Below are 7,380 nucleotides of genomic sequence, written 5' to 3'. Positions count from 1 at the left end.
AGATATAAATTAATATAAATATTCTTGTTTCTCCTATTCATCTTTATATCTTAAACTCTCCCACATGTTTTAAGTTATATTTACCATTTGTAGTCGCTGTATTTACTGTGTTTGTTTTCTGTGTTATTTTATCTGTGTGTGTGTGTGTGTGTGTGTGTGTGTGTGTGTGTGTGTGTTTGGTATTTACAAAGGACTGGCTAAATGCACTAATTTTAGCTAGTGCACTAAAATTTTTGACCCCTTAGTCCCTTAGTATGTTGGCACATTTCTAATATTTGGAATATAAGTTTTAAATGACATCTCTCAACTTCAACTTTTACCACTGTGATGATCAAGGACATTATTCTACTTTTCTCTTTTCTTCTGTCTTTACCTACCACTTCTTACAGTATTATTTCAACCCAATCAAATGTATACCCTTTACATTCGATTTTTCCCACCTTGTCCCCACCTCTTTTTTTTTTTTTTTAATGCGGGAACCGGCAAGGTAGGGGTAGGAGCTGGAGGGGCCCACCAGGCCCTTTAGACCCCCTAGTGGCACAGGATGGCTGCCCCACCCTGGGAGTGCCAGCAGCCTCCCTGCAGAGGCCCGAGGGTATGCCCAGGCTGCCCCCAGAGCAGGGTCCATGACACACTGGCTTAAATCTACAATTACATATATTCAATGATGACCAGCTGTACAAAACTCAAAGTTTCCTCAGTCAGCTCTTGATGAGTGGAGTTCATCCTTAAAGATTCCTCATGATGGAGTAAGGACTCCCTAAGTTTGGCATATTTAATACTTGTTTTCTATTGCTTTGATACATGGACAGCTTGACTGAATATAAATGACTTGACCATAATGAATTTATTGATTTTTTTAAGAAACATCTTCTTGCTTTGTATGTTCTATTGAGATGTAGAATGTAACTTTCTCTCCACTGAGGGCAAAGGGAGGCCTGGAGCTTCACAGAAAAAAAAATTTTTTTTTAAATCTTAAAAATAAATAAATTAATTAATTAAATAAAATAAAATCTTTTAGCTCTAATAGGATAGGTCTTAGAGTTGACCATTCCAGGTCTATTTCTCCCAGGTCTCTATGACTTTCTCTCTGATCCTTTCTCATTATCTTTTATTCATTACTATTCTGTTTGATGCTTTCATTTTTTCGTTCAATGTCCCTTCTAATTTCAGACAAATATGATCCCTTATGTACTTTGTCATTTAGCCTCTTTTCCAGAGAATTTTCTTTTCCTTCAATTTTTTCTAATCTCGGCCAATTCTAATTTCTCATTTCTTCTTTCTTGTCTACTTCTATTTTGTGTTGTGTATTTGTTATGTGAAGTTTTGGGGCTTTTCCCCGTGTGTGTGTGTGTGTGTGTGTGTGTGTGTGTTTGGTATTTACAAAGGACTGGCTAAATGCACTAATTTTAGCTAGTGCACTAAAATTTTTGACCCCTTAGTCCCTTAGTATGTTGGCACATTTCTAATATTTGGAATATAAGTTTTAAATGACATCTCTCAACTTCAACTTTTACCACTGTGATGATCAAGGACATTATTCTACTTTTCTCTTTTCTTCTGTCTTTACCTACCACTTCTTACAGTATTATTTCAACCCAATCAAATGTATACCCTTTACATTCGATTTTTCCCACCTTGTCCCCACCTCTTTTTTTTTTTTTTTAATGCGGGAACCGGCAAGGTAGGGGTAGGAGCTGGAGGGGCCCACCAGGCCCTTTAGACCCCCTAGTGGCACAGGATGGCTGCCCCACCCTGGGAGTGCCAGCAGCCTCCCTGCAGAGGCCCGAGGGTATGCCCAGGCTGCCCCCAGAGCAGGGTCCATGACACACTGGCTTAAATCTACAATTACATATATTCAATGATGACCAGCTGTACAAAACTCAAAGTTTCCTCAGTCAGCTCTTGATGAGTGGAGTTCATCCTTAAAGATTCCTCATGATGGAGTAAGGACTCCCTAAGTTTGGCATATTTAATACTTGTTTTCTATTGCTTTGATACATGGACAGCTTGACTGAATATAAATGACTTGACCATAATGAATTTATTGATTTTTTTAAGAAACATCTTCTTGCTTTGTATGTTCTATTGAGATGTAGAATGTAACTTTCTCTCCACTGAGGGCAAAGGGAGGCCTGGAGCTTCACAGAAAAAAAAATTTTTTTTTAAATCTTAAAAATAAATAAATTAATTAATTAAATAAAATAAAATCTTTTAGCTCTAATAGGATAGGTCTTAGAGTTGACCATTCCAGGTCTATTTCTCCCAGGTCTCTATGACTTTCTCTCTGATCCTTTCTCATTATCTTTTATTCATTACTATTCTGTTTGATGCTTTCATTTTTTCGTTCAATGTCCCTTCTAATTTCAGACAAATATGATCCCTTATGTACTTTGTCATTTAGCCTCTTTTCCAGAGAATTTTCTTTTCCTTCAATTTTTTCTAATCTCGGCCAATTCTAATTTCTCATTTCTTCTTTCTTGTCTACTTCTATTTTGTGTTGTGTATTTGTTATGTGAAGTTTTGGGGCTTTTCCCCGTGTGTGTGTGTGTGTGTGTGTGTGTGTGTGTGTGTGTGTGTCTACAAATGCTTTGTTCACAAACAATTCAGATACAGATGCCATTTTACACTTTTCCTATGTTTTGTGATGGATTTTGAAGGGAATTTTTTCATGACCTGAAATTTTTGCCTATTTATGTTTTTTATCCTGTCATCTTAGAATAAATGTCTGTTGTATGATTTTCATTTTAACATGACTGGGTTTACTTGAACAAGAAACAGCAGTTTCTAGGTAGGAACAGTTCTAGGTAGGAACAGATTAGGGCTCTGAGTGGCTTAGTCGATTTCTTAGTTCTAGATCTGTCTTGTGCAATTATTTTAGCAGATGTAAGGTTCTGGGGAAAGGCCTGGTGTATCTCCTGATTCTGGGATTCTGTTTCTTCCAGTAGGAGCTTTAATTCCTACCAGTTACTTCATTCTTTCTCTTCACCACAAGCTTCCAAAGGATGCTACCTTCATCTAGTTCTCACACTTGATCCCAGTAATTGTGCCTCCTCAAAATTGTCACCCTCTGGTTCTCTGCACTGTCAAACCCCTTCCTGTCAATTCCCCAGACACCAGAGCTATATACGACCAGGTCTTAGGCATCCTCTGAGTTTATCCACATGCTCTTTCTGTGAGTAATTTTACCTGGGTTCCCTCCTGAGTATGTCCTCCTTGCTCTCCTCTCCTTTATATGCAGAGTCTTTGCTGATCCCTCTACTGCTGTGTGGCTCCAAGACCTGGGTGAAAACAAACCAGTTGGAATCCACAGTGTTCTCTGGCCTCTGGTTGTTTAGGGCAGGTTTATGAGTGGTGTCTTTGACTCTCTCTGTTAAGTCTCTAGCCCTCTGAAATATGTGTTGATAGATTCAGCTGCTGTTATCCTAGGTGGATCTGTGGTCTCCTATCATTCTTTTTCAAATGAAGAATTTCAATAGTACACAAAATTGACAGAATTATATAATAGAACATCCCCATCTTTGTCAGCCACGTTCAACATTTATCAACTTATGGCTGAAATTGTTTTACTACAATTCCACCCACTTATCTTTTCCTATATTATTTAAAGCAAATCTCAGACATCATATTTCATCTGTAATTATGCCAGTATGTTTCCCTAAATGAAGACTCTTTCTGAAAGTATTATCACAGCACTACAATTATTCATAAATCAATTTAAAATCTTTAATATCATAAAATAGTGTTCAAATTCCCAGTTATTGTTTTTAAGTTAGTATCCTTTCTTGGGAGCCAAATAAAATCCACAAATTGTAATCAGTAGGATATGTGTTTAAGTATTTACATGTATGTTTACCCTCAGTTCCTTCCTTCCTTCCTTCCCTCCTTCCCTCCTTCCTTCCTTCCTTCCTCTCTCTCTCTTGCTCCAGCTCTCTCTTGGTCTCTTGCTGTCATTTTTTTTTTTTAATCATTCATTTGTTGAAGAAACTGAGCTGTTTGTTCTGTAGCATTCCTGCAGTCTAAATTGAATACCTGGGTGTACTTTCATAAATTCTCTTGTCCTCCATATTTCTTTTTTGGTGGTAGAATCTAGAGCAGTGCTGTAATAAAAAGAAAATACAAGGCACACATGTAATTTAAATTTTACTAGTAGCTACACTGCAAGCTAAAAAAGTATAATCACACAATAATATAAATATGACCTATTCAATACACAGCTAGTTAATGCTACACAGTAAAGGAAATATAATTCTACCAGTTTTAAAGCTGTGTTTAATAGAAAAATATTGTGCATGTCTTCAGTTTTTAAGTTTACATTCACATGAATTATTAATTAAATATAATTAAAATCCAGTTCCTCAGTCCTACTAGCTACATTCTAAGTGTTCAACAGCCATATGTGTCTAGTGGCCCCTATTTTGGACCTGGCAGATACAGAGACTGATGAGATTCACGTCTGATATCTTGGCAAGAGTACCTCAGAAGTGGTGTGTGCTCTCTGATCAGGAGGCACATCAAGTTCTGTGTGTTTCTTCAAATAATATTAGCAGCTCTTGGAGTTCAAGGCCTAGATCCATTAACTGATTATATGGAGCAAAAGGGTGATGTTCCATCATCATGTATTATTTAACTGGAACACTTGTATAAAAAGAAACTTCCCCTAAATACTGTTTAGTTATTTAGTAGTACCCTCTGTAAAGAAAACTGTAGCTTAATGAGCAATTCCTCAAGCATCCTCTGTGGTCACCAGTTAGTTTATTTCTCTTTTTTTTCCCCTGTGCTAATATGAATTCAAAGTTTCAAACACATTGAAGTATTTCAATTCATGGCAATATAGTCTTTACTGACACTCCAATTATCCTCTCTTTCAGTAGTGAAAGTGACTTTAAGCTGGCTCCTTCATCCTTTTGATAAGATCCTAATAGTCTTTGAGAACTTTCCTGATATCAGTATGACAAGGTGCTTCTGTCTCATCTTGAATATTTTCTGCCCCTGAGTTGGACTCAGTCATTTCTCTAAGAATCTCTGGCTTCTTTTTGTGCAAAACATTATTCTCAAGTCAAATTGTGTAACCTAAAGATACCCATTGGAATTGGTTTATTTCTAGGTCTTTCCAGTGGACAGAGCTAGGAAATACTCATATTTGTATGTATTCATGTATTCACATATAACCACATTCACAATTCAAATTCAGAACCACAGGCTTTTTATTGAATGTCTATCGTACATCTGCATCTCTTTTCTCTAATACCAGTATTTTTGTTTTTAAGGACACTGGGACTAATAGAAATACGATATTTCATACAGTCTCCTTTGCTTTTTCCTACATTACATGGACAAAAGAATAAAGAAATACTAACAATGCCAATAACAACACAATTGAGGAAAGCAGTTTTTTAATTCTGCCACTGTCCTGGGGTTCATATAAATTATTGTGTTTTATAGCCTCTTGGGAGAGTTCTTATCCATATGCTTGTTCCACAAAAGGCATACACAGGTTCATTTGTTACATCGTGCTTTCAATGTCTAGAAGTGACATTTAAAAAATTAATTTAATTTTATAATGATAAAAAAATGAACGTGGTTTCCAATTCAAATCAAACCAAACAAGGCATATTCACTATAGTCTAGCCTGGACTTAAGATCTGCAAGTATCTCAAAGGCCTGGGTGGAGATGGGTCAGGGATCCCTGGTCTCCTCAGACACCGGAATCCTTGGCCTTCCTCCTCCTTCTGGCTGAGCTTGGGACGAAAGGACGAGGTTTCCTGGAGTGAAGGTTCAAATCTTAGCCTAACAGCGGCTTTCCGTGTCCAACGGAGACTTAGGAGCGAGAAATTCTGAATAAAATGGGAATAAACTGGGATAGGATCCAATATTCGGAATAATAAATAGGGCACCTGAATACAATACAGTACTTGCCATCCAGGTCTGGAACCCTCGACCCGAAAGGTAAGACCTGTCACCCTGGCTGCTCAGCGACGTCACAGCCCCGCACCGCGACCCTTTACTCACAGGGACCAGCGCGCAGTTACAAGATGTGCGGTGTGAAGCCCCCTCGCGGGGCAGGACTCAGTGGGCGCAGCCTCTGCCTTTTGCCCCCGAGACCCAGGGTGACCCGACAAGGGGGTGCCACCGGCTCGGTCGCTGCGCCCCCGGGCGGCGGGGCCGGGGCCTCCGGTGGCCAGCGACGGGCAGAGTCGCCAGGGTCCTCAAGGCGTGGGCGGCGGCAGAAGGGTCGCGGGTCCGGGGAGCCTCCTTCTCGTGACCCAGACAGTCGGGTCCGAGAGCAGGACTGAGGAGGACGCGGGGGCGGGAAAGCGCGTCCACGCAGCGCGCCTCTGAGGCGCGAGTTCGCTTTCGGGAGGAGCCCGAGTAAAAGACGGCTGGGCGCTGCCTAAAGAGAAAGGTCCCACCGAGATTTGAACTCGGATCGCTGGATTCAGAGTCCAGAGTGCTCACCATTACACCATGGAACCCTCTGCCAGGGATTCTTCCGCTCCCGCCACTGAGCCTGGCTGCGCACAGCCCCGCGAGCCCAGGAGCGGCCTTCCGCCGGGCGCTCTCGTCACTCCGCCCCGAGCCCGCTTCCTCCGCGACGCCAGGAGGCGCCTGACTCGCCCGCCCTCGGCCGTCTCTTCAGGTTAGTTTGTCGTGGAATGAGATGAAATCCATTCGGGGTGAGCTACAGGGAAGGGCTTTTAGGGCTCCCCCAAATCCACCTGCTCTGCCGGCATTTCTAGAGTTTAATGCCCTGAGGTAAAATTCCCGCGAGGAAAAAAAAAAAAAGGTTCCTTTCCTCTTCTTTCCAAGTGTCCTCTTCCCGCTGCCCTGGGAGCTCTGAAGACCCTCAGAAGAGCCCCTGGGACTTCGTGGGATGTCCCCTCCCTGGGACCCCAGGTCCAAGGGTAGAATCGCTGGGTGCTGGAGGCTTTGCCGGGGGATCCGGCCGCACACGTCGCACTGCAAGTACCCAGGGCGGCTCATGGCCTGCCAGGTTATGTGACACAAGGTCCTGTGCTGAAGGCGCGGTGAGGCCAAACAAAAGGAAATGCTGGAGGAAGGGATATTGCAGGGCCACGCACGGAGAAAGGGGACTCCTGCTCAAAAGACCCAAACTCCCTGATAGGTTGTGAAGCAGGAGATAGATGGGCTCCAGGCTACACGTTTAAAAGTGCCCTCCTGTTTACACCTCCTGGGGTGAGAAGAAGATGGGCTCCAGGCCCGACATTCATTACCAGTCCCCAGTTTACATTTACTGAAGCAAGAGACAAACGGGCTCCAGGACTACATATTTATGACCTGACTCCTGTCTATATTTCGAGATCTGTACCTCAATATAAAAACCAGCAACAGGGCTTCCCTGGTGGTGCAGTGGTTGAG

At 41.8% G+C, this 7,380-nt stretch overlaps 1 non-coding gene across 1 annotated transcript; it reads right to left on the bottom strand.

Annotated features, from left to right (window-relative positions):
• Positions 1-6,404: 6,404 nt before the first annotated feature.
• On the bottom strand, positions 6,405-6,476 carry TRNAQ-CUG (transfer RNA glutamine (anticodon CUG)). Its single transcript has one exon. It is a non-coding gene; the product is annotated as a tRNA-Gln (tRNA).
• Positions 6,477-7,380: the final 904 nt, after the last annotated feature.

The sequence above is a fragment of the Neophocaena asiaeorientalis genome, unplaced genomic scaffold (genome assembly GCF_003031525.2).
Source record: "Neophocaena asiaeorientalis asiaeorientalis breed wild unplaced genomic scaffold, Neophocaena_asiaeorientalis_V1.1 scaffold62, whole genome shotgun sequence".
Taxonomy (NCBI): domain Eukaryota; kingdom Metazoa; phylum Chordata; class Mammalia; order Artiodactyla; family Phocoenidae; genus Neophocaena; species Neophocaena asiaeorientalis.
Note: the sequence above shows the minus strand (reverse complement) of the source record. Positions and strands in the feature narration are given on the sequence as shown.